Source organism: Schistocerca serialis, chromosome 2 (assembly GCF_023864345.2).
Source record: "Schistocerca serialis cubense isolate TAMUIC-IGC-003099 chromosome 2, iqSchSeri2.2, whole genome shotgun sequence".
Lineage (NCBI taxonomy): Eukaryota > Metazoa > Arthropoda > Insecta > Orthoptera > Acrididae > Schistocerca > Schistocerca serialis.
This window is the reverse complement of record NC_064639.1, coordinates 227,695,156-227,723,008: the sequence shown is the minus strand read 5'-3', so window position 1 is coordinate 227,723,008 and position 27,853 is coordinate 227,695,156. Positions and strand designations below refer to the sequence as shown.

Below are 27,853 nucleotides of genomic sequence, written 5' to 3'. Positions count from 1 at the left end.
TTAACAACGTAAGGCAAATGTAACCATCAAGTCGCCAGCTATGGCCTTGTTGGATGAAATGTTTTCGGTGCACTTATCGCATGGAAACTGGCATTTAGCAGCGAGATACTAAATAGGTTTTTTATCTTTCCACTCTGTAGCTAGACTGGGAATGGGCTGTCCGAGTAATGGCCCATAGAGTCAGGAACTTTTCAGGCAACACCAGGGCAGAGTGAGTCCGAACTGAGGATGTTTAGGAGGTGGCTCCCAGTTCGGGCATTTACCTTACAAACAAGAGTAACTTCACGAAGACCTTGTCGAATACCCGGATTTTCAAACAAAAACAATTAACGCGACAAGTGCACCGAGAAAAATCCATATATAAGCCAAGCTGTTTGTGAGTTTGTGTGTGTGTGTGTCTGTTATGCGTAAGTTGTCGTAAACAATCATAGACACTCTACGGTACTGTCTGGATTGATAGATGACTTCAAACCTGTCGTGTATATTATCGAGCAATGCAGGGCTTGCAGCAGTGCTTTTCACTTGTTTATAAAGTTATCGAGATACATGACCGAAAGACTATGTAGACAGCGATGACGTTCAAGAACTGGAGGTGATATTGAAACGGCCCACAACCACGTTCAGAAAGAGGATGAATATACAGTGCTTCAAACGTAACGTGTGTGCTTCGTAGTTATTCTTTCCGCGAAGTACTTGTATGAGGCCAGTCACTTGTCCTGAAGTGGCTGGCGATATATGGACGTGGTGTATGCATAGTTTTTAAAAATGAGAAACGAAAAGAATTCAGATCTATACCAACGTCTGTTAGGATATTAAAAAGACACTTCTAAAATTATCTGCACACTACAAGAATGGAACCAACCGTACCACAAAATGAAATAAGAAAATGTCTAGCGCGATATTCATGACTGCCAAAATCACTAGGCCCGAGTACAGGGGAAAAAAAAAAAAAAAAAAAAAAAAAAAAGTTTCTGAAATTCTCTTTCTTGTACGTTGCGTGGTCGAGTAACCACTAAACGTGAATAATAATACTAATAATAATAATAATAATAATAATAATAATAATAAAGAGTTCCAAGTCACAAATTGTTTGGTTACAATGTGAACATAGTGGCAGTTCGCTGAAGGACTAGTTCGTACCTCCATTTTTTTTCTACAGGTCATTACGTTTTTGAGCAATTATTCTGTGAGTGCCGGGGCTTCGTGTCGTCGCCGCAGAGCAGTTTTACGCCGAAATATTCTGGAGCTGCCATCAGCACAGTCGTGCAGAATTTTCGGACAGCGGATAGCGTTTTAAGTGGCCCTACTCCGGCACGTCTGCTATTACTCGCTTCCTGGAACGCAGTAACGCTGTGTGCCCATTTGGCAGGAAGGCAACTGACGCCGCAAACTGCTAGTTTAGCGATTAACAGAACCTTAAATTACGTTTAATGCTATCCCAGAGGCTTAGAGGCGGGTAAAGAGGTTTCAAATATTAAGAGAGACATGGCTAACGGGCCATAAAAAGTGTTGGGGCGCTCCTAAAAATGTACTTCGTTCTCCGCCCAACGTTATGCCAATTTGTCCCATGGCGCTCGTGTGTGTGTGTGTGTGTGTGTGTGTGTGTGTGTGTGTGTAGACGGAGGGGGAGGGCGCACGCGCTACTGTAAAAATGAAAATCTGTATCGTACCGAAATATTTGGATCATTTAATCCCTATAAAGGAGCTCTCCGACCACTACACTTAAATAGGCACGACGCGGTTCCTGGGTTCATACATGTTCAATTATATGGTGTCGACAACATTTGGGCTGATGTCCTTCTACAAGATTGTTATTAAGACGTTTCTACAGGACGAATTAAACGTACGAAACGTCAGTGGAATCATGGTTGAGACCATGTGAACACCTCGGTCCAAATGTTGAGATGTAGTACAAAACGTGCAGCTTTACTACATAGAATGGGACGCGGTGAGGGCTGCAGCTCCTCGCATTGGATTTGTTGGTTGTCTGGCTTCAAGGGTTGCCTCAGTGCAAGTTGGAAGCGTAAAGAGAAGTTTGTGACACAGACTACACGGAGAATTAACAGCGGGCCAGTGTTTCGAAGAAACTTTCCGAACGCTAGGAGACATATTGCCACAAAATATTTGTATGGTTCGCAAAGGCGCGAAACTAGCGCCTCACTGTGTTCACAGTACAAATTCACCATCATTTGTCACATAGGAAATGTTAATTCCGACACCGAAAAGGCTGTTGGTGCAATATGCAATTTTTACAATTTTGGAAGACAGCAATAAAAAGAAGCATATACATATTTCGCGAAATCCGCACTCATTTGCACAGTATCAGATGGTAAATCTTGCCTTACAGTACAGGAAGTGTTAATTATCTACATCTATCTTCCTCAAGTCACCTGACGATGTGTAGCGGTGGGGTAAATCTGGTACCTTACCTGTTCCATTCGCGAATGGCGCCTGGGAAGAAGTGACAGTCGATAAGCTTCTTTATTAGCTCTAAATTCTCGAGTTTTCTCGTCGTGATCATAGCGGGAGATGTGTGTGGGAGGAGCAATATGCTGTCCGACTCTTCCCGGAAAGTACTCTCTCGAAATTTCAATAGCGAACCTCTTCGTGATGCACAACGTTTCTCTTGTGGTGTCTGCAACTGGAGTTTGTTGAGCATCTCTGTAATGTTCTCGCGCCGCCTAAACGAACTCGTGACGAAACGTGCCGTTCTTCTTTGGATCTTCTCTACGTGTTCCATCAGTTCTACCTGACAGGGGTTTCAGATTGTTGAACAATAATCAAGAATCGGTCAAACGAGCGCCTGATAAGTCACTTCCTTCGTGGATGCATTACATTTCTTTAACAGTGCTTCTATGAATCTCAGCCTGGCTCCCGATTTTACTACTATCTATGTGGTCACACTATTTAAGGACGCTCTTGATAATTTCTCCTAGATATTTTACGACATATATGTTTCCGGCAATTTGTCTTCAATATTTCAGTTGTACTGCAGTGGATTTCTTTTCCTGGATATGCGCAATACGTCACATTTATTTACGTTGAGTGTCAACTGCCAGACCCTGTACCATTCATCAATCCTCTGCAGGTCGTTCTGCACACCGATACTATCTCCTGCCATTACCACTTTCTTATAGAAAACCTAATCACCTGCGAACAGTCTTAAGGAGCTTCCGAAGCTTTCTACTAGATCATTTACAAACATTGTAAACAGTACCGGTCGTATCATAGTTGCTTGGGATACTCCGGAAAATACCTTTGCATATGTCGATTTCGATACGTTAAGAGTGACATCTTGAATTCTATCTGTAAGGAAATCTTGTATGCAGTGGCAGATCTGGTCCGATACTCGATACGCTCTTATTTTTCCCCTCCAATAAACGGCAATGCTGGACGCTGTCAAAAGCCTTCCCGAAGGCAAGGAACACGGCATCCACCTGAACGCCGTTGTCTACAGCGTGATAGATCTCATGGAGCAACAGTGAGAGCAGAATTTCGCAAAATATCTGTTTGCTAAATCCTACTTGATTTTTATAGATGAGATTTTCGTTCTCCAGAAACGACACAATTCTTGAGAGTAAAACGCGTTCCATGATTCTGCAACATATTAACGTCAATGGTATAAGCCTACAATTACACTACTGGCCATTACAATTGCTACATCAAGAAGAAATGCAGATGATAAAAGGGTATTCATTGGACAAATATACTAGAACTGACATGTGATTACATTTTCACGCAATTTCGGCGCACAGATCCTGAGAAATCAGCACCCAGAACAACCACCTCTGGCCGTAATAACGGCCTTGATACGCGTGGGCATTGATTCAAACGGAGCTTGGATGCCGTGTACAGGTACAGCTGCCTATGCAGCTTCAACACGATACCACATTTCACCAAGAGTAGTGACTGGCGTATAGTGACGAGCAAATTGCACGGCCACCATTGACCAGACGTTTCCAATTGGTGAGAGATCTGGAGAATGTGCTGGGCAGGGCAGCAGTAGAACATTTTCTGTATCTAGAAATACCCGGACAGGACCTGCAACATGCGGTCGTGCATTATTCTGCTGAAATGTAGGGTTTCGCACGGAACGAATGAAGGGTAGAGCCACGGGTCGTAACACATCTGAAATGAAACGTCCACTGTTCAAAGTGTCGTTAATGCGAACATGAGCTGACCGAGACGTGTGACCAATGGTACCCCATACCATCACGCCGGGTGATACGCCAGTATGGCGATGACGAATACACGCTTCCTATGTGTGTTCACCGCGATGTCGCCAAACACGGATACGACCATCATGATGCTATAAACAGAACCTGGATTCATCCGAAAAAATGACGTTTTGCCATTCGTGCACCCACGTTGGTCGTTGAGTACATCATCGCAGGCGCTCCTGGCTGCGATGCAGCGTCAAGGGTAACCGCAGCCATGGTCTCCGAGCTGATAGTCCATGCTGCTGCAAATGTCGTCGAACTGTTCGTGCAGATGGTTGTTGTCTTGGAAACGTCCCCATCTGTTGACTCAGGGATCGAGACGTGGCTGCACGACCCGTTACAGCCATGCGGATAAGATGCCTGTCATTTCGACTGCTAGTAATACGAGGCCGTTGGGATACAGCACGGCGTTCTGTTTTACCCTCCTGAACCCACCGATTCCATATTCTGCTAACAGTCATTGTATCTCGACCAACGCGAGCAGCATTGTCGCGATACGATAGGCTACAATCCGACCTTTATCAAAGTCAGAATCGTGATGGTACGCATTTCTCCTCCTTTCACGAGGCATCACTACAACGTTTCACCAGGCAACGCCGGTCAACTGCTGTTTGTGTATGAGAAATCGGTTGCAAACTTTCCTCATGTCAGCACGTTGTAGGTGTCGCCACCGGCGCCAACCTTGTGTGAATGCTCTGAAAAGCTAATCATTTGCATATCACAGCATCTTCTTCCTGTCGGTTAAATTTCGCGTCTGTAGCACGTCATCTTCGTGGTGTAGCAATTTTAATGGTCAGTAGTGTATGTGCATCTATTCTAAGACCGGTTTTGAAAACTGGAATGATCTACGCTTTTTTCAAGTCGCTAGATACTTTTCGTTGCTCCACCGAACTACGATACACTGCAGTTAGAAGGGGAACATGTTCTTTCTCATAATCTCAGTAGAATTTTATAGGTATCTCATCTGCTCCGGATGACTTTCCGCAACTAAGAGAATGTAGTTGCTTTTCTGTTTACTGATCGGTTATCTCAATATCTGCCACTTCGAAGTTCGCACGATGATTGAAAGGAGGAACCGTATCACTATCTTCCGCGGTGAAACAACTTCGGAAGACGGAATTGAGTATTTAGGCGTTTTCTCTGTTGTCTTCCACTCCGGTGCGTGAATAAATACAGAATTTTGAACCACTTACTGATTTTACGTATGAATTTTACGTATGACCAGAACCTCATATGGTTTTTACTCAAATCGGCTGACAAAATTTTACTTTCAACGTCATTGAACGCTTCTCTCATTGTTTTCCTTACGCTCCTTTTTGTTTCGTTCAGGTTTTTTTTTTTTTTGTCAGCTTGGTTTTGACTTCTCTTTAATCCAAGATGATGCTATATTCGTTTACGTAGCAGTTATTTTTAGCATAACTATTAAACCTCGGTGGGTCTTTCTCATCCCTAAAGATCCTGCTCGGAATATACTAAGACATACTGGAAGATGCTTTTGAGTATTTTTCTATTTGTACTCCACATTACAGGGGATTACTTCGTATATTAACGCAATGTGTTAATCAGAGGGAGACAGTTTAGTGTTTAATGTCCCGTCGACACCGTGGTCATCGAAGACTGAGCACATACTTAGGCTGCGGTAGCCTAGGCAATGAAATCGACCATACCCTTTTCAAGGAACCATACCGGAAGAGCACAAATCAATTTAGGGAAACCACGTAAAATCTACATGTGAATGGTCGGCCAGGGATTTCAGCAGTTGTCCTCTCGAATGCTAAGCACTGCGCCGTCTCGCTCAGTATGTGATGATCAGCTTGCAAGATTTTAGGTGAGGGTACGATTGTCGCAAAATCAAACAACCTGTTGTGAAGAAGAAGGTGACGGTTCGACTTCCGGGGATTCCTTGGCGTGACTGACTGATGATATGTTTTTGGGCTTCTAGCTGAATCGATGATTCCACTTCAGCGCCCAGTATTTCGATGACTGATCGAGTATTCATGAAATGCTACAGACAGATATCATGTCCCGGTCCTGAACGTGTCTTTCGGTGGATTTCTTATGGCTGTAATGGAAATGCCTGAACTGTTAATCCTTCCCATTCATTCCCAATTGGCTACCCTCCACCCTACCAACAGCGCTCCTGGCAGCATGCTGAAAAGAACCGAGGCTCTGTAAATGACCAGATCTGAAACAGTCAACTCTTGTCCGTGAAGTTCAGAAAGTATTTTTCCCCTCAGGAGTTTTTAGACTATACAAGGTGAGCAAAGTCATAGACTTCATTTACATGCACACATTAAGAGAGACTCAAACACACAGCAAGCCTAAATATTTGAACGGAGACGAACTGTGCACAATTTAAATTAAAAAAAAAAAAATCAAATCTATTGTTTTCCATTAGGGTTTTCGGGACGTTACTCTTGGTTTTAATGCAAATTTCCGGACAGGAGATACTCTCCCACAATATTTCCAACTGTGTCTCCACCCGACCCACTATCAGCTGACCTCGCATTGGGTCGAAAGGAACTGGGCTTTCCTCAAGGCATATTGTCTGAATCGTGTTTTTTACCTATTAAATCCCACTATCAACAAAACAAAACTCACAACTCCATTTACTATCATCGCGGTCACACACAAATGAACGTCAGTATAGTCTAAATGTAGGGCATGGAACTAATGCACTACTAAAGTAAGTGACCCTAATATAGTCCTTGCTCCTAATTTCTTTCACCTAGGAATTCCCGGTTTCCACGGTTGGTAAGAAATGTTTAACTGTGCGTGCATGCGTGACCTCAGTCCGAGTTTTCTTGCGAGTGTCTGCTGTGTGCAGCACGTTTAGCCTCCGTGTACGAAGGAATTAATTTTTTTACGCTGAGGTGAGTTAGTGCAGTAGTCAAACTAATAGCCTGCTATTCCTAGTGTAAGCACCGGTTTATGTTCAAATATTGCGCTTTGCTTCAGTTGTGTGTTGTAGTTTCTGGCGTGAAATCGCTATCGTCAACGGTTTGGCCTATGTTGCTTAAGCGGCCAAGCGGCTATTACAATAAAGCTGGGGATGTTCACAATTTCGTCCCCTCTTGCGGTTCCCATTTTCGTCCGGGGGGGGGGGGGGGGGTCGATATTTGGGACTGTAATTAAAAATTCATTTTATTTTCTATTTACAGAAATTATTTACTTTTTCCTACTGAAGAAGGAAGCGGAGAGATATGGATTCGTTGCACAAAATGCTTGGTTTGTTGTCATGAAATATGCTCATCTACCAAGATATATAAATTCATATACAACACAATTTTAGAAAGCTGAAAATATTTTGAAAACACTGGCCATTCTCGGCTTTCAAGAGATTTTTAATAGTGAAAGTATTTCGCACTGTTGTAAGCGGAAAGTACATTTAAGTGAATTGCATTTTTGAGACTTTTTATGGGGGATGAAATTACGAACACTTTTTTGTCCTGATGTTTCTGCAGCGTCAACGTTTTTGTCAAATACTTACTTCAGTATGTGATAATTTAAGTTACCTTCAGGTGGAGAATGTACTCAGGAATATATACCAATCTGTAGTCTTTTCCATAATCCCTCAGGGCTTATACAGGTCCTAACACACTAAGTTGATCTAATTTGGGTCCCCTACCTTACAACCGTAACTGACCAGTTGTCTGCTGTCTTTCCAAAAACAGGATAGCGTAATCACAAAGAATTTACAAAAAGGAAAACATACGTGATCGAGTTCTGGATTAGCAGGCACCTGCAATTCACCAAATAAATTTTATTCAGCGCCGATTTAGGTATAGAAAATCTTAACACGTTGTTGTAGTTCATGCTACTGACGATAGATATTCAGTGTTAAGGAAGTGCAGCTTCACTGTTCAATTCAGTAAAGCAAAGCAAAGCTGTCAACTCGACGGTTGGTTTAACACTGGAAAACTTTACTAGGCATGGCCCTATTGGAGGTGGTATGCTCTTCTCTTCCTCTAACCTTCGAACTGAGCTAATCAGTCAGTTGTGGGTGGAACTGCAGTCCATCGTGTATTCCGAACCACAGAGCCACTTGGCATTACTCATATATACAAATCATTGCCACAGGTGAATGGAGTGGTAAATGAGAGACACAAAAGCCTTGCATTTTTAGTCTTGCAGTTACCCACCGAGTCAACACAACTGTTTCATGTTCACTTGATGCGTGCTGCCATAGGATGGTAGGTCTGTAACTGTTCAGCACTGAGGAAACTGAATATTTTTATTATCATTATTATTTACTCCGCCTCAGTTGCACTATTATAAAATTTTGCTGTAGTGGTTACCGGTTCAAAATGGTTCAAATGGCTCTGAGCACTATGCGACTTAACTTCTGAGGTCATCAGTCGCCTAGAGCTTAGAAATAATTAAACTTAACTAACCAAAGGACATCACACACATCCATGCCCGAGGCAGGATTCGAACCTGCGACCGTAGCGGTCGCTCGGCTCCAGACTGTAGCGCCTAGAACCGCACGGCCCCTGCGGCCGGCAGTGGTTACCGGTTTCGGACTTACAAGCCCATTCTCAAACAACACATCTTGTTACTACCCGTAACTAGTTATATAAAATAATGCCAAAAGGCACGAATAGCTTTGTAAAACGAAGTCAAACTGTGAGCAACAAATACCTTCACTAATAAGACAGCCTATGTGTGTACTGTTACGTCTGAAAGACCCAAGCCAAGTCGTATACTCATGCAACTAAGACGGAGAAAATAAAAATATATCCAGCTTCCTCACAACTTTTTGATTCCAGTCCTTGGTGATTGTTGTTTCACGGGCGCTAGGCTGTGGCCCTGGGCATATTTTCTTGCCTAATGTTTCGTCTCTAAATGCTGGAGGCTTTATCAGAGGCTATAAAAATGCTACCTGAGTCTTTATGGCCACTGCTGATGCCTCCATCATTTGGAGACGAAACGTTATACAAGGACATATGCCTTGGACCACAGCCTAATGCCCATTAGACGAAATTCATCGAGGACACAAATACTGGTCGTGACAATTTGCACTGTATAATCATAAGATTAATTTGTATATGAAGCGTTGCTGAGAGACTGTTGATTATAACACTGATGAATCTTCCTTTATTTCACTTTACAGTATTCCTCCATGTTACAAAACGCAGCATATGAAGCACATGACTATAATTTGTAAGGGCACAAGCAGCTTACCTCACTTGCCGAAAATCGCTGACACCGCTCCAAGGAAGGCTGAAGTGACACACTTTACATAGCTACAGGGATCTGCAATTTTCTCTGAGAAGCTACGCTTTACACAAGTGTATCACCACACTGGCACCGCACAGTAAACGGCGACGCTGAAGCTGCGGTTCTATCAGCGAGACTCCCACAGCTGTCTCCGCGCCTGCTGCTTTTAGAGGACGCCGACAGTGCCGACGGAGAAACTGGGTATTCCCCAGAGTCCGCGAGCCTCCCTCTGCTTCAGAGATAATCACGAGGACACCGACTAACCAATCAGCTACTAGGGCAACTTCCGCCACCGGTTTTCCTTCGACATCGAGTGTATGAACGTGTTGCTGCGATTCGGCAATCACTACCGAGTCTCACAAAATTGGAAAAGCTCCACATACTTGCACAACGCTTGAAAAACTGCTGATTGCACAACAACTGGCAAACTGTTACGCATAACACAAAAAAGAAAATAATAATTACATTTCTTCGCGCCGAATTGGCAATCCCATTTCTGTCACTAACTTGTAAACTGATTTATTAACTGAAGCTTCGGTCTGACAAACTACGATTCGCAGAAATTAGAATATGCCTGTGGCAAAGGTCGAAACCAGTCACCCAAATATAATCGTAAAGAGTGACCCAGACGTTATCTGTGTGTCTTCATGCTGTTATCGGGGGTCACAGTGGTCTCAGAAGTAATATTTCAATTGTGATAAATCGACATATGGACAAATTAGAACACTAGCATCGCAACGCCACACGCCTTTCTCAGAATGGCACAGTGAAATGAGTCATTCTGTCTCGATAGTTCCGCAACACAACCTCGCGACACTACACATTACGCTAAAGTAACTGCGACTGCTGGGAACCTGTTTGTTTAGTTATGCGCTGTAAGCAATGGTCGCTAGACTAGAGAAGGCGCGCCTCATCACGTTCACCAGCCTGTGAGCATGGTTTTCCTAAACTATAGCGGACTATGAGCTGGCTCTCCTTTCTCACCTTTAACAGACACTAAAGAGACGAAGCGTCTAAGCAAATCTTTCATTTTCAATGTGGATGTTGTCGGACACCGGCGATAAAAAAAAATAGAAAAGCTCCCATACTTCTCTTATTTTCATTCCACTATGTCATTTGGGATCATCATGAACCCAAGTTAAAATTTTCCGTGTCCAGAAGCGTGCAGTATCATTTATTTCTGGTGTGAAGAATGTCATACAGAGGCCTGTTCAAGAAACTGGGATGTTAGCCACTGCTCCGCGAAGTATTTATTCCTAAATGAAATTTGTCGTAAATAAATCTCTCTCAGATTTCCGGTAAGTTCCTACAGGACCAAACTTTTGAGGTCATCGGTCCCTAGGCTTACACACTACGTAATCTAACTTAAACTAACTTACGCTAAGGACAACACACACACACACACACACACACACACACACACACACACACACACACACACACACACACCCTTGCCCGAGGGAGGAATCGAACCTCCGACGGGAGGAGCCGCGCGAACCGTGGCAAAGCGCCCCCAAGGCCGCGCGGCTACACCGGACGGCATCTTTCTCAGACCAACAGCTCGATTCACGGAATCAATACCAGAAACAAGAATTATCTTCACGAAGATATAATGTCACTTGGTCCAGTAAGATGTACATTATTCAAAAACACACATTTTCAACAACTCGCCACGAGTCACAAACCAGCTACTAATAAATTCGGTTTAAGATGAGCCTAAGGAATTAATTGGTGGCCAAATCCTTGTACTACACTGACAAATTTGTTATTAGAACAGACTGATGCGTTTATATTATTATTTATAATATAAAATAATGTGAGTTTTACGTAAATTCCAACTTCAGTAAATTAATATGCCTAGTGAAAGTAAGTGTTGTAAACTGATTTTCTCAATAATCTCTTGCAACGAGACGATAATTATCATCGTACGTTCCTCTATCTATTGTAAATTTTACATGTTTGTTATTACCTTTTAAATGAAAATATATTTAAGATCCACACCCATGACGACTATTTGAATTAGGATCTGGGAAAAGTGCATTACCGTATCTAAGTGCAAATTTCGCCCCTAAGCTACAACTTCAGTTCTTTGGTTACCAAAAAAGCTTCCGATGCTCAATTGTCACATTCACAAGAAGTATGAATTTAATATTTATGAAAATAGAAGAAAGGAACGAAAAATTATGGTTTAACGGACCGTCGTCGATGACGTTATTACAGACGGGGTACACACTCGAGTTGGACAAGGAAATTCCCTCACCCTTTTAAGAAGAATCAACCCAACATTCGCTTTATGACTAACTGCAAGTACATCCACTAGCTGCTCCAAGAACAGATGCACTTAGACGCCAGCATACCATCACTACATACACTACCGTGTACATATTTTGGCGAGAAATAAGCCATACATTATTTTTACATTTCTACGTAGGAGGGCAATTATTGTGGGCCTAATGAAGACCCAGGCAACTCAACAAATTACCGACAATCTTGTTAGTAGTATTAGTAGAGTATATAATATTTAAGAAATCTTTATACCTCGATCCCTGATGTTGAGGACTAGTAGCACGAAACGCGTGTCTCATAAATGTGGATTAATAATCCTTGAACACTGTTTTTATTTTATTTATTTAATCGTGTCCAAGCCATAGACAACCCACATATTACATATACACACAAATACAAATACAATACACATATGTATAAGTAAAACAAACCCAAAATGGGGAGTCACATTACAATATAAAGACAAACATAGTATATATATCATATCACGTCCCGCCAAAATTCAGCGCATTTAACTGCCACTGCCGTAGCGTTTGCCAGATCTTCTTTCCTGCACACTTCCCCCATGTTGCTGCATTCCAGGAGGTGGTCCATTGTTTGCGTCTGTCCGCACTGGCACGTGTCCGTCCCGTCTCGGTATCCCCATTTACACATGTTTACGTTGCATCTGCCCACCCTAGATCGTAGGCGGTTGAGGGTTCTCCATAATGGCCATTTTAGTTCATTTCCAGAGGCCAATTGTTCGTTGGGTGAGATTAGAGGTGCCTGGTCTCCCGTAGGCAGTGTTGCTTTCCATTTTGACAATCTGGCCTTTTGTTTTGAGGTTTCGATCGGTTGAACTGAGGTGAGGAAACTCCGTCTTGATTTTAGACGTGTGTGTGGAGGGTTTTGTCCGAAGAGAGGATGGCGCTGGTCGCGCAGCTGCTTGAGGCGCTCTGCTTCGCTTGCTATAGCTCGTCTGATGTTGGGTGGAGCTATGCCACTAAGCAAATAAAGTTGGCTAACGGGGGTGGGTCTTAAGCATCCCGTGATTACGCGACAGGCATCGTTCAGCAGAGGATCCACTCGTTTCGCATGCGCTGATCTTTCCCAAACTGGGGCAGCGTATTCAGCAACCGAGTAGCAGAGTGCAAGTGCCGACGTACGTAAAGTATGTGGGTCGGCACCCCATTTTGTGGAGATGAGCTTACTCAGAAGGTTGTTTCTTGTTGATAGTTTGCCCCTGACCTTGTCTACATGATGTTTGTAAGTAAGTGTGCGATCAAGGGTGACGCCTAAATAACAAGGAGTGCTGCTGAACGCAATCCGTTGGTTGTTCCACGTGAACACTGTGACTGGTTGCGAAAGATACAACCAAATTTGTTCAAGACTGGTATCTCCCACCACAACATTAATGTCAAACAAAAAACTCACCTGCGTTAGAAACTTGGTCATTAATAGCAACTGATTCCAAACTTTGGACGCCTTTAGAGGGAGACACTTCGCAGAGTAATAGGATCGTGCTGGGGAGTGGGGAGAGGGAAAAGACGATATAACAGCGAATTTTACAACGTCTATAAAATCCACCCATTTCAAAAGTAGTGAATGTCACCAAGACCGAGACGGGTCGTGCGTGTGGCACGGACGACGACGTTGGAAAAGACTTACAGATCATATTAGAATTGGAAAAGACTTTACTTTATTCCTGCCAGGGTCTTCCTCTACACTCTGGCATTCTTCTGTAGCACAACATTTCAAAAGTTTCTATTCTCTCCCCGTCTGAAATATTTACTGTCCACTTTCCACTTGAGTGCAAGAGGCTACAACCCAGGCAAATACAATCAGAAAAAGACTTCCTAACACTTAAATTTATACTCGACGACAACAAAATTACTGTTATTTCAGAAACACTTCTTTGCTATTGACAGTCTGCATTTTACACTGAGGTGACAAAAGTCATGGGATATCTAATATCGTGTCGGACTTCCTTTTGCCCGGCCTAGTTCAGCAACTCGACGTGGCATGGTCTCAACACGTCGTTGGATGTTCCCTGCAGAAATACTGTAAAGTGTTGCCGGTTCAGTATCTTGTGCACGAACTGGCCTCTCGATTATGCCGCATAAATGTTCGATGGGATTTACGCTGGGCAATCTTGAGCGGCTAAATCATTAGCTCGAACTGTCCATAATGTTGAACAAGCCAATCGCGATCGATTGTGGCACAGTGACATGGCGCATTGACATCCATAAAAACTCCACGTTGTTTGGAAGCACAGAAAATGATCGGTTCAGTTGGACCAGAGGACCCAGTCCATTCCATGTGAGCACAGGACACACAATTATGGAGCCGCCACCACCAGCTTGCACAGTGTCTTGTTAACAGCTTGGGTCCACGGCTCCATGGGGTCTGTGCCATACTCTAACTAGCTCTTACTAGCTGAAATCGGGTCTCATCTGAACAGACCACTGTTTTCCATTCGTCTAGGATCCAACCCGTAGAGTCACGATCCCAGGAGAGGCGCTGCAGGCGATGTCGTGCCGTCAGCAAAGACACTCGCGTCGGGCGTCTGCTGCCACAGCCCATATCGCCAAATTTTGCCGCACTGTCCTAAAGGATACGTTCGTTGTACTTCTCACGTTGATTTCTGCTATTATTTCACGCAGTGTTGCTCGTCTGTTAGCACTGACAACAACGCCGCTGCTCCCGGTCGTTAACAGAAGGCTGTCGGCCACTGCGTTGTCTGCGGTAAGAGGTAATGCCTGAAATTTGGTATTATCAGCACACTCTTGACACTGTGGATCTTTGAGTACTGATTTCCCCAACGATTTCCGGAACTGAATGTCCGTGCTTCTAGCTCCAACTACCACTCCGCGTTGAACGTCTGTTAATTCCTGTCGTGCAGCCACAATCACATCGAAAACCGTTTCACATGAACCAACTGAGTACAAATGGCAGCTTCGCCAATGCACTGCCTTTTATACCTTGTGTATGCGATGCTACTGCCATCTGTATATGTGCATATCGCTGTCACCTCAATGTATATCGTCTGTACTTCGACCATTGTCATTTATTTTGGTCTCTAATTCCCTCAGCATTCGGCTACATTTCATTATCCTTGTCTTGTACAACTTACAACAAAGCGTCAGACTCCATTCCTGGTGAATCATCTCTGTCATGCACTATTAGCCTGAGGTATAACTGCAACAGTTCAATTCTTTCGCCCTACTCGCACGGCTGACGTCGATCCGATGATAGGTGTGGCCCGGAAGTATTAAACGTGAGCGGGGGTCCCTTCTCTGTTCCGGAGACGTTTACAGGAACGGCGCCGCTCGCTGCAGCCGGCTCAAACTCGCTCGCGGGCCGCGAGAGCCTATGGCGCGCAGCTGCGAACTAGGAGGTGAAGAGAGAGAGAGTTGCGTAACAAGCGGCAAGCTGTGCAATCCTTCTCCCACGCACTGGATTATCGGAGCAAAGACGACGACAACCACCACCACTGAACAGGATACAATAAAAACTTCAAAAAGGATCGGGTCTACGAGATGAACAGTACTGCTACAGTGTTTTGAAGAGTCTCACAGACGAGCGTTGGCTCGTAGAGGTCCGCCGCCAGGTCGATTGATCTGGACACCGCACGTGAAGGAGCAAATCGCAGACTGCAGCGATCGATCACTGATCGTTTTGAATTCTCATGTAGTCTGATGAACCGCATATGAGGTGTGGCACGACTCGTTATTTAGTTATAAAGTGCGGGTGTGTTGTTTTGTTTTGTTTCGTTTCGATTTCCACGTTGGGTAATAACTTTAAGTTAGAATGAATGGTTATTCATGGACCACGAAACATTCTCACAAGGAGAGCTCCTCAGCAATGCGATTGACTTTTTCAAACCATCTATATGGTGATGTAGGTTAAGATCCTAGGTATCACATCTTGTAGCCATTAACTCTAGTGGGCCTTCGTCCGCGGGTGATCAACGAAAAGAAAAAATTTGGACTTTTACGTGACGACCAATAGTGTTACAACAGACGAATTTCATACAAAAATGTATTTTTCATTACAAGGTGTGTATTGTTTTTGGATGATAATGGTCGTACAAATAAACATACCCTACATTGCTGTTGCAGTATGGACAAAAACACAGATGAAGATTTAAACGAAAGAAGGGATTATAAGTAAAACGAAATTCAAGTAAAATGAGTAATAGGAATAATGAATAGCCTGGAAGAAAAAATAGAATGATTACATGAAACAAATTAAATCGAAATTAATACATAAATTAATTAAAAACGCATGAAGATTTCAGTCGGAAAAAAATGAGAGGAAGAAAAATGATAGCAAATGAAGAAGCTGATACGATGATTAAAATGTGACAAAGGAAAAACAAATTTGAAGTAGCTGACAAGGCTCGAACCTACAACTTTCTGCGCGTCATGGCTTTACCCTATCCATTAAACCATCAATCCAGCATTATAGCACTACATTTTTAACGCTGTTAGGCGTCATGCTAAATTACGACCTTTTTCGTCAGGACCGCCTGAGAAAGGGACCACCAGAGTGAATGGCGTGGATCTTAACCTACATCACTGCACACTGTTTCAAGACGTTGATCTCACCGCTGGGGACCTCTCATTGTCAGACTTGGAGCCCCCTATTGTCATTTATGTTAAGAAGGAACAGGAACAGAAATAGAAAAACACTGACACCCTCCGATTTCGCGATGATTAGCATTTTGAAGCTTGTGCTGGAGAAATTGAATTGACGGGAGTTTCATAGTAACAGTCATGAAATACTGAGCTTCATCTAGTGACTTCAATATTTTTAACTCATAAACACAATGACGTACCGTAATGTTAAGTGGACATTTAAATATTTAGGGTTAATCTATTACACAGCTATACTCAAGTCCTTTGTCATTTCATATGATCTAACTATCCCTCATACAATTTACAACAATTGTTATGGTAATCAGCAATATTCCTATTGGCAAAATATCTATGCACACATCGAGATTGCAAAACAAACTGGGTACATTGAAGTTAAACTGTTGGCTAAAGAATGAAAAAGGATTGGAGGACTATAAATGAGAAACTAACTGTATCAGCACACACGAAATATGTACACGACCCAATTGAGATTAGAGAAAAATTTAGTATGTTCTGCAAAGTAGCCTACTGTTCCCCAGAAAGGTATTTGAAAACAAGTTTAATAAATTACAATTTTTTTTTTAAATTTATTTTTGTAAGTATTCTTGGAGTTACGGAGATCAACTGTCACTGGTGCTTAATACAGAAGAACTCCTAGATACAGCGGCGTTCGTAATACTCTCTGAAACTGCTTGGCAAATCACTCGTGTGTGACGGGGTCGCAGAGACAGCCGCTTGCGGCGATATCACATGCGACGGATCGCGGCGATCCGTCGTGCTTATCACAGCTGCGGTCAAACCTAGCGACCAGACGACCCTGGAAGGATTCCCCTGGCTGTTTGTTCCCTTATCTGAAGACCCGCGACCGTTATATGACCACTGGGGAAGAGCAACTCTCTGACGTGCAACGAGTTAGTATACTACTACAGACGCCGTGAAGTGTCTTTGCACATCTCTTAAAATGACATGTGTGATGTTAAAATGTGTGCAATAATTACAATATAAACGTCAATTAAATAAATTAAGAGTCTACTTCCGTCACAGATACTCATGCACGCAGTTACACACGGTCTTTCACAAAGATTCGTCCTATTGCACAAGGGTGCACCTTTCACATTACGCACAAAAACTGGAAGTTCGGCTCAGTGCCAATTGTATGTTGCCGGTAGGTGTCTCCCTAGTGCAGATTACTCTCTCATTAGCCAATGTGATCGAGCAGGCCAAGACAACATGTCGACACGACGTAGAGCATGTTGTGTTACAACAGCTGTATGTGGGCGAGCGTTATACTGTTGGAAAACACCTCCTGGAATACTGTTCACGAATGGCAGCACAAAAGGTCGAACCATCAGATTGACGCACGTATTTCTAGTCAAGGTGAGTGGGATAACTACAAGAGTTCACCTGCTGTTACACGAAATCGCACCCCAGGTGTAGGCCAATGAGTGCGTCTTGGCCGAAGACAGATTGGTTCCAGGCGTTCACCTGGCCTGCTACTAACCGACATACGACCATCAAAGGCACCAAAGCAGAACCGCTGTTCATCAGAAAACACAACAGACCTCCTCCGTACCTTCCAATGAGCTCTCGCTTGACACCACTGAAGTCGCAAATGACGGTGGTATGGGGTCAGTGGAATGCACGAACAGTGCGTCTGGCTCGGAGCTATCCTTGAATTAATCGATTTGTAGCAGTTCATTGAATCACTGTAGTGCCAACTGCTGCTCGGAATGCTACTGCGGGTGCAATAAGATGCGCCAGAGCTACACCGAACACTATAGTCTTCCCTCATGGCAGCGCCACGCGGCCATCCGAAACCCGGTCTTCATCCTACCTGCATTCTCGAGACCACCGCTGCCTACATGTACAGTTACTGGATTCCTGTCAAATATTTCTGCTATATCGGAGAAGGAACATCTGGCCTCTCGTATCCCTATTACACAATCTCGTTCAAACTAGGTGAGCTGTTGACACTGGCATCTTCTTCGTCTTAAAGGCATTCTTGACTATCAGATTAGATTAGATTAGATTAGTTTTCGTTCCATAGATCCGTGCTGAGGAGATCCTCGTGGATGTGGAACATGTCAATTTTATTTTTATTTTATTTTAAAGATGAAATAACAATACTAACAGTATGAATATATACAATACATCATTTGTTTCTATTAAAAAATTCGTCAATGGAGTAGAAGGAGTTGGCCACTAGTAAGTCTTTCAGGCTCCTTTTAAACTGATCTTTATTTGTAACTAATTTTTTTATGTTTACTGGCAAATTATTGAAGATGAGTGTTCCTGAGTAGTGGACCCCCTTTTTTAACTAAAGTAAGTGCTTTTAAGTCCTTGTGCAGATCATTTTTGTTCCTGGTATTGTACGTATGAACTGAGTTGTTTGTTGGAAAAAGAGATATATTATTTAGGACAAATTTCATTAATGAGTAAATATACTGAGAGGCAGTAGTTAGTATACCCAGTTCTTTGAAGAGGTTTCTACAGGACGTCCGTGAATTTACTCCACAAATAATACGTATTACAAGCTTTTGGACTCTGAAAACTTTTGTCTGACTTGAAGAGTTACCCCAAAATATTATACCATATGACATTATGGAATGAAAGTAGGCAAAGTATGCAAGCTTTTTCATTTTTATGTCGCCTATGTCTGCTAACACTCGAATTGCAAATACAGATTTGTTACGGTGTTTCTGCAGTTCTGTGGTGTGCTCTTCCCAACTGAATTTATTATCAAGTTGTAATCCCAGGAATTTAAGACTGTCAACCTCTTCTATCTGCTTTTCTTCGTATTTTATGCATATGCTGGGTGGAAACCTCTTACAGGTTCTGAATTGCATATAGTGAATCTTTTCGAAGTTTAATGTCAGTGAGTTGGCTTTAAACCATTTATTAATATCCATGAAAATATCATTAGCAGATCTTTCTAGAACTACACTTGACATACTATTTATTGCAATACTTGTGTCATCTGCAAACAAAACGAACTCTTCTTCTGGCAGCGTAACTGGTGAGAGATCATTAATGTACACAAGAAAAAGCAATGGCGCTAAGATGGATCCCTGTGGGACACCACATGTAATTTCTTCCCATTCTGATGATGACTGATGACTTAATTCACTAGTCCCTTGCACTGACACCCTTTGTTTCCTGTTAGTGATGTATGACTTGAACCATTTTGCGGCACTGCCCGTGACACCATAGAATTCTAATTTACTTAAAAGTATGTTGTGGTTCACACAATCAAATGCCTTTGACAAATCACAGAAAATACCTGCTGCTTGTAATTTGTTATTTAATGAATTAAGTACATTTTCACTGTAGGTGTAAATAGCCTTCTCGATATCAGAACCCTTCAGAAATCCAAACTGTGTTCTTGATAATATGTTATTTGTGGTCAGATGGTTGAGCAGCTGCCTGAACATTACTTTTTCTAAAATTTTTGAGAATGCTGGCAAAAGTGAAATCGGTCTGTAGTTTGATGGTGTCTCTTTATCCCCTTTCTTGAATAGGCTTAACATCTGCATATTTTAGCCAGTCAGGAAATGTCCCAGTTATAATTGACTGGTTACACAAGTAACTTAGAATTCTACAACCTCACAAGAACATGCCTTAATTAACTTTGTTGATATTTCATCGTACCCACTAGACTGCTTTGTTTTTAAAGATTTTATTATGGACGTTATTTCTTTTGGTGAAGTGAGTGATATATTCATGTACTTGAAGCTATTTGTGAAGGCTAGTTTCAGATATTCAAGGGCATTATTTACTGATCCTGAAAGTCCCATTCTATCAGTAACTGATATATAGTACTTGTTAAATAGATTTGCCACACTATGGCCCTAGAACTACTTAAACCTAACTAACCTAAGGACATAACACACATGCATTCCCGAGGCAGGATTCGGACCTGCGACCGTAGCGGTCGCGCAGTTCCAGACTGTAGCGCCTAGAACAGATCGGCGACGTTGCACACAAATGGCGCAGTGAGCAAAGTATGTATGTGTGGAGCAAAGACAAATAGAGCATCCTCATAGCGACGATACGGCCGTAAATGCGAAAATGCACTGACGTAAGTTACTTTGACAAACGAGAGATTGTTTGTGGCCCAGCGCCTGCGAAGGACCATGTCGGAAACGGAGAACCTGGTCGGCTGCTCGCGTGCTACTGTCGTGAGCATTGTCGTTGCAGAATGGCGAAAGGAGTAGTAGGCGACAAGGTGTTGGACATTCACGTGTCATCACACAACGTGGAGGTCGGAGGTTTACCCGCTCTGTAAATTAGAATCGGCGACGATCTACGGCAGATTTGACGATAGAGTATAATGCTGGTGCAGTCACAAGTGTTTCGGAGCACGCCGTTCAGCGCACATTGGCAAGTATGGTATTCAGCAGTAAACCGACCGCTATATGTTCCCATATTAGTCCAACGACGTCGTCAGTTCCGACTGCAGTGGGCAAGGGATCTTCGATACTGGACCCAAGATTATTGGAAAGGTGTCGCCTGGTCAGATGAGTCATGTTCCTATGACACCAGGTCGATGGTCGTGTCAGCATAAGCTATCATCAATGCGAGCAGCTGCTCTAAACGGACATCGTGCCACTGATAGAATATTACGCTGGGGATAACGCTTACATAAGATTCCGACGGTGATGGCATTAACTGTCCGTGTCACAATGTGAGTATCGTGGTACTGCGGTATAAAGAGCTCGATAGGGATGGCCACTAAATTCGCCCGATGGAACACATCTGAGACGCTATGAGGCAACAACAGTGAGCCTTCAAACCATCGGCCAGTAAACATCTGGTGCCACACGCCTCCGAAAACCTACTAAGGACTTGTTGAATCCATGCCACCTAAAACCGCTGCTGTATTGCGTTCCAAAGATTCTTTTACGGAGGTAATCATAATGTCTAGGCTCATCGGCGTACATTCATTCACAGATGCGGTGACCACTGTATACAATGTTACAACGAACATTCTACTCAAAATAGTGCCTCTGTCTCACGAGCTTAGTGGTCATACTGAAAGTCCTGAAGGAAAAATTGAGTATCAAATTCTCTTAACAGTACTCAGTTCTCATAGCCAATTGATGTTCACGAGCTGCTGATGTTCATCGTTGTACTTTGTACACGAGCAATAGAACATCGCCTATTCCGCGTGCGTTAATTAAAGCTGAAGCCGCATTCGAGCGCAGGGCAAACCTACAACCACTTGCATATCAGGGCATCTTTTTAACATGCGAAAATAAAACATAATATGCATAGCGGCGCCACCCGCACAGCGGCGAGCAGCGGACGGCCCGGCCCGCGAAATAAATAAGTCGGCGGAGTGACGGGAGGGAATTAATCAGCGCGGCACGCTACTGCGCCCGGATGCTGCCCATCCGGCCCGTGTTATTCCTGACTAACTGCCGCACGCTCCTGACGTAATTTAAGCAACTGGGTAATTTATTACTTGTGCATTTCGGCTTTCGCTAACAGTAATTAATTTTAATTTAGCTGTTGAGCGCCGTTCTCGCGGACACTCGACGTTTCAGCGGCGCAGTCTGTTTATCAGGCGGTTATAATTTAAGCCGGCGTGCCGCCGGAATGGACATTCCTGGGCGAGCTTGTTTTGACGGCGCTGGCGCCCGGCGTGGGCCGCCGCTGCCGCGCGGATTAGGCCGTCCGCAGGCACGATCGGAATTCCCACCTGCGCGCCGTGCCAAATACGTGGAAAGCGGGCAAGAAATGAGCTCCCCTCTGGCACGGCGCGCGCATACTTGTCCGCTCTCACACAAATGAGCGCGCCGACGCCCAGAGTTCATCGACAGGGTCGCGACCGGCTGCTCTGGGCGTGAGCGTTCGCCGCACCTCTATCACGACACAGAACGTAACAAATACTTTCAGTTTTCATATCTAACGGCAGCAAAGGCATTAATGAAGTACAGAGGATCTGCCTTCTTGCAGGAACACAATTGTTTTATTTAATACCCGAACATGTTTCGCCACACTTTTGGCCTGGTCACTATGTTTCTGTCTTTTCCTATTTATCAATTACATAAATAGAAATTTTATGTAGGTTAGTTATACGTTAAAATTAAGACCGTGCTTTTGTTTAGATTGTATACGTACTTTACCTCTTTCTTACATTGTGTCCCCTGCGGCTGCCAACACAAATCACCCACAAGCCTGTATTAATACAATATGTCATCTGCAATACCACAATGTTAGGGCAATATTTGAACTGGACTTTTCTTTGGAAAACAACTTGTAAACTACGTACTCCGGTAAAATAGAGGCTTATGGCCTTTTTGATACTTACTGTTGCTGTAGTTGTATAAGGTGCAGTCGAATGAAAAAGAGACAAGCAGAAAAAAGTAAGTAAACTGTTGACTATTACAAAAGTGTTCGGCACAACTTAATACATCTATCCCACTGCGAGACAAGACGGTTAAGGCCTTCCTGGAAAAATGTTTGAGGTTGACCACGAAACAAGAATATCCCTAGGCGTGCAGCTCTTAGTCACGAACAAATCGAACACCACGAATGTCTCTTCTGAGCTCCAAAATATGGACGTCACCTACGGAGAGATCGGGACTGTATAGTGCATGTGTAAAGGCTTCCTACCCAAGCTTCTGCAGTGTGGGTGGACTCACCCACAAGTCGCCAACGTTCCGTTGTTTGGACCACGCTGTAGAAGTTTCTTTGGGAAACCCTTACACATCCTCCACAGAGTCGCGATCTCTCCCCATGCGATTTCCATATTTTTGGAGACCTGAAGAAAGACATTCGTGGCCGTCGATTTGCTGTGGAAGAAGACGTACACGTCTCTATACAATCATGGTTCGTAGACAAGGCGTTCCCCAAATTTTACTCTGACGGAACACTTTGAGAATGCTACTGCTTAGATGGAAAACCTCCAAAATAGGAGGCTAGTAAAATTTCAAAAAATGTGAAAATGTTTTGTCCAGCGATTACTTCAATTTTAAATCATAGCTACGAACACAGAAATCATAATAATTTATTTTAAATAATTAGTATTATCAAAATGTCTAAAAAACGACATGTTATTAATAGTTTTTCGCGATGCACAGTTTGGGAAATCCTGCCGCAGGCAATAGCGAACATTTTTTCCATGAAGGCACTGACCGTCTTGCTCACAGACAGATAAACGTATTAACAGTTATGGCGATTACTTTTGTAATAAAGAGCATTTTATTTTTCACATCTGTCTCATTTTTATTTGACTGGCCCTTATAAACGTGCAGAGAAAAGTGCGTGTAAGCCATACCAAGACAGTAACATCCAGAATACACCAATCAGCGCGAGAAAACTTAAGTAAGTGCTATTATAAATCCGCAATACAGAAATAGTAAACAGGGCCAAATAGTTATCGAAACCAAAACCTCTCGAAATTTTAGTGACGCCCACAGGTCACTTTAAGCATAAAAACAATAACAGCAATGGTAAAAGTTACAAAGGGGCATAAGACTATTTTACCGGAATACATAGTGCACAGGTTACATTCAAAAACAAATCTTCAATTCAGGCATTGCACTAACGTCACTGTGTAGCAGATAAAATGCTGCACTAATACAGACTTGCGCCTGATTTCTGTTGGCAGCCACAGGGCAAACACGATGTAAAAAAAGGCCAAAACACGAATACCATCTAAACAACAACAAAAATCTGATGTCAACATCTTCCTAACCTTATAAAATGTATATGTATACGCTTCAGAAACAATTAAAGAAGACATTCATTGAAACTGCTAAAACTGTGGTGAAATAAGCTTCGGAAGTAAAGAAAACAGAAACAGTTGTGCTATTAATTCTTTTTTTTTTTTCCTCACAAGGAGAGAACAAGCTTAAAATTACATTGTGATACGTGAAACTATTTAAATGACCTTGCGATTATGCAATACGCCCTCACGCAGAGAACACTGGGGATTCAGACCACCAAAAAATACTCAAGTGGCTCGTAACTTCAGGTAGAAATTTTAGGTAGGAATAAATCGAAGGGAACAGTCGGAGCAATAAAATAAAGCCTTTCTATTGGGTGCCATCTCGACGACTTCGCTGTTGCTAAGTACCCCAATTATCCAACCGGAAAGAAGGGAGCTATAGTTTAACGTGGAATCTGAACCACGACTCGTTCCTGGCAACTCGTCGCATCGTTCGGAAGTGAAGACTAAAGACAGACAGAAAATTTCCGTACTCTGATCGGTATCAGATCCCGCTACCTCTCTGTTTCCAGACCTGGTTATTTCTTTAAATAAACGTTCAACAAGGGTACCTTATGGACGGAATGATTCTCTTTGCTTTCCTTCATAAGTACCGATCCCGAACGTCAGTTTTTGACCATCTATTTCCTACAACAGTACGATACAGTTTTCAAAAGAGTTGCTGCTTCGAACATTTCTAGTAAGAGCTTTTTATTCTTTTTCTTGTGCCTTTGTTCCGCCCCGGCGCAGGTTCGGTGTGGTTGTTGACGGATTTGGCATGGTTCGTTTTAGGGGTGCCCTTCCTGTCGCCACATTGTTAACCCGCCGGGACGGAATATGTGTACCGTAAATGTCTGCGTGCAGTGTTATGAAAGTAAGCGAAAGTTTTCAGTTTTCTAAATGTTTGCCGAATGTCTAAGGCGGGACTTGGGTACCAGCCCGGCATTCCACACCGAGGACGGCTGCCGCACCGATCCGTCTCGGTAGCGACCATTTAATACGCACAGCTATTCCTTCGGGTCCTACTAATACATTTTTTATTTTTGTTTAAATTCCAGATGTATTAACAAACAGAAATTTTAATTAACAAATACTGAATCATCACCTTAATAAAAATAACACCCTTTTATTTTTAATTATTGGTGGTATAAGTTACACACATCAATGTTTAGAATTGGAAAAGTATTTTATGTTCTATTTGGCAAATTTTAATTTACTATGAACACTAGCAATTCTGAAGCGAATAATAATTAAAAATCATTATGTTTTTATTACGAAACTAGGATATAGTATTGTGTTAAGTAACTTCTCCATTTGTTAATAAATATAGGATTCAATTAAAAACGAAAATGCTACTAGCTAGATTCGAACTAGTGAGATATTCAACCAGAGGCGAAAACCTTAATAAGCCAAAAATGTTTTGTATTTAACAGCGCTCGGAAATCTTCAAAGTCTTCTAAGGCTTTCTGGCTTTGGGGCAAGAACCAGACATGAGGTTGTTGCACTGCACCAAACAGCAGTCATATTCTGGCAAGTAAATACATACCGTAAGTTCATCGTGGTTGATGTTACACAAAATCAATTTTTTCACTTCTCGGTCTTTCCAAGAATGCTGTTTCGGTCTGTAATACACGAGACTTTGCACTACGTTTAGAGCACGTGTCGAAGTTCGAGGCAGTACTTGGTAGGTTTCACTCCTTCCCGTCAGTCTAATGGTAGCAACCACCACTTTGCGATTCATACGTTCGTTTCCACCGCCTTGGAAGCAATCATGCACAATTACGCTCAGTTTCTAGTAAGTTACTTGCGGTAGAACGCTCATCGCAAAGCCGATAGTATTTAACATGCAAATATTCGAATTGCACTGCGAGAGATCAGATTCACGGTTTTGTCAACGTTAAATCGGTAATCTTTGTCGCGCAGCCCCTATACGTATGTTCGCAACGTGCTTCTAATCTCATGGTTCATATGTTCAATTGTAATTCAAATCTGACGTGTGTCTTTAATATGTCGCATAAAAATTGCCGCTGGGGTCTTGAATAATTATCGTTATTTATGTTCGTATTTTATGTTTTTCTCATATACTTGTGGCTTGGCCCACAGAAAGGCTAATGATCTCCCGTGTACCACGAAATTGTGGACTGGATAGTTCCCGTGTTTCCATGTGTTTATGAGAGTCTACCTGCTGTTCTCTTAGTTGTCTGGCTGTTACTGGTCTGTAGTTTCTACCTAATCTCTTCATCAATCAACTAATTTCAATCAGCACTCACTCGAAATACCTGCATTACGTGAAAAAGAACCCGACGTCATCATTGTCCAGAATAGAAACTGTCAAGTGAGATCCTTTCAAACTGATGGCAGGGTACACAGTGACAGGAGAAAACATTTCTTTCATTCATTTCAATCCCCCGAGCCAAAAACCATCAAAATGTCTAACATTAACTGTTCAAATGGCTCCAAGCACTATGAGACTTAATATCTGAGATCATCAGTCCCCTAGACTTAGAACTACTTAAACCTAACTCACCTAAGGACATCACACACATCCATACCGGACGCAGGATTCGAACCAGCGACCGTAGCAGCCGCGTGGTTCCGGACTGAAGCGCCTAGAACACTAACTGTTGGAGTGGTGATAATGAGAATTTTACTATTTCAAAACACAAGTTCTTTGAGTGCTGCACTGCACACGAGCTTGTAGTTTGCTGTCTGGATCACTGTCACAACTTATCTACCACAATTCCAGAGTTGTTCATTGCACATTGTACATTTCGTTCAGAAAACCTCAACAACACTTACTTTTCCTGAAGAAAAACTTTATGGAGTGCCCCTGCCAGTTAAATCTGAGAAATGTAAAGATGTCATGAAGCTTCGCAACAAGTATGTACCAGTCTGAGACATGGGATTTTATATGAGGTGGTCAGTGAAAGAACTATTACGGATGCTACATACAGTTAATTTATTAATCTACTACACCTATGACCCTTTCAGGGTACCCTTTTTCCTTAGGCTTCTCGTAACATTCAGTAACCTGTTGCTTCTTCAGTTACTTGTTTATTTTTTGACATCATATTCAAAGCTCAAAGTCGTTTGGTGCAAGAGCGAGAGAAGCACAATTTTTTTAAAATTCAATAAATGTCATAGTAAATCTCTGTTTGGTTATGTAATAAGTTATAAAGGTGTGTTGGTGGCCCGAATAAATGTTTACAAGTCTTTGGACAATTCTCTGTGTTTTACTCGCATGTAAATGTGACTTACTGGGTTGTTGTCTTTAATTGAAGAGTATCAGTCCGTAACTTCCCTTCGCAAGACCTTTGACCATAGACGTGACTGTCCTTGGAGAACAGTTTGCGTCGACTAAGTGACATTACATAGTGTATTCATTTTATCGCAATGTCATTATTACACTTAACTCAATGAATCTCCCATCGTAAAGTTTCGTATATTGCTAAAGAAAATTACGTATGTTTTAGTAAAGAATCGTGTATCGGATATTACAATACTATCCAGCACGCGGCAACGTCAGCAAATAATACCCACAGATGAAGACATACATACCAGACTGCAGTCTTTGATATTTATGCTAGTACAATTTTATGTTGACCTTGTATTATCGTGTACTGATAAAGGAGCGAAATGTTTCAGACACACAGTAATTACAACCATGACTGAGAACATCGACATATGTAAAGTTAATATCTTTGGAAGGAATTTAACTACGGCTAATACTTTATTCATTTCGACAATGACAACGACCACGTCTTGTATAAAACTGCGAAAAGTCAACCAAATTA

At 42.5% G+C, this 27,853-nt stretch overlaps 1 protein-coding gene across 8 annotated transcripts in view; it reads right to left on the bottom strand.

Moving 5' to 3' along the window:
• Nucleotides 1-27,853, bottom strand: part of LOC126456978 (stress-activated protein kinase JNK) — a 582,548-nt gene that overhangs the window by 289,436 nt on the left and 265,259 nt on the right. For 3 of the 8 annotated variants that reach the window (XM_050092924.1, XM_050092928.1, XM_050092929.1), the window contains exon 1: nucleotides 9,405-9,580. The exons of the other annotated variants lie outside the window; for them this stretch is intronic. The gene's annotated coding sequence lies outside the window, so the exon portion shown is untranslated. Of the gene's footprint in view, nucleotides 1-9,404; nucleotides 9,581-27,853 lie in introns of those variants that run through there. 8 annotated transcript variants of the gene reach the window in all.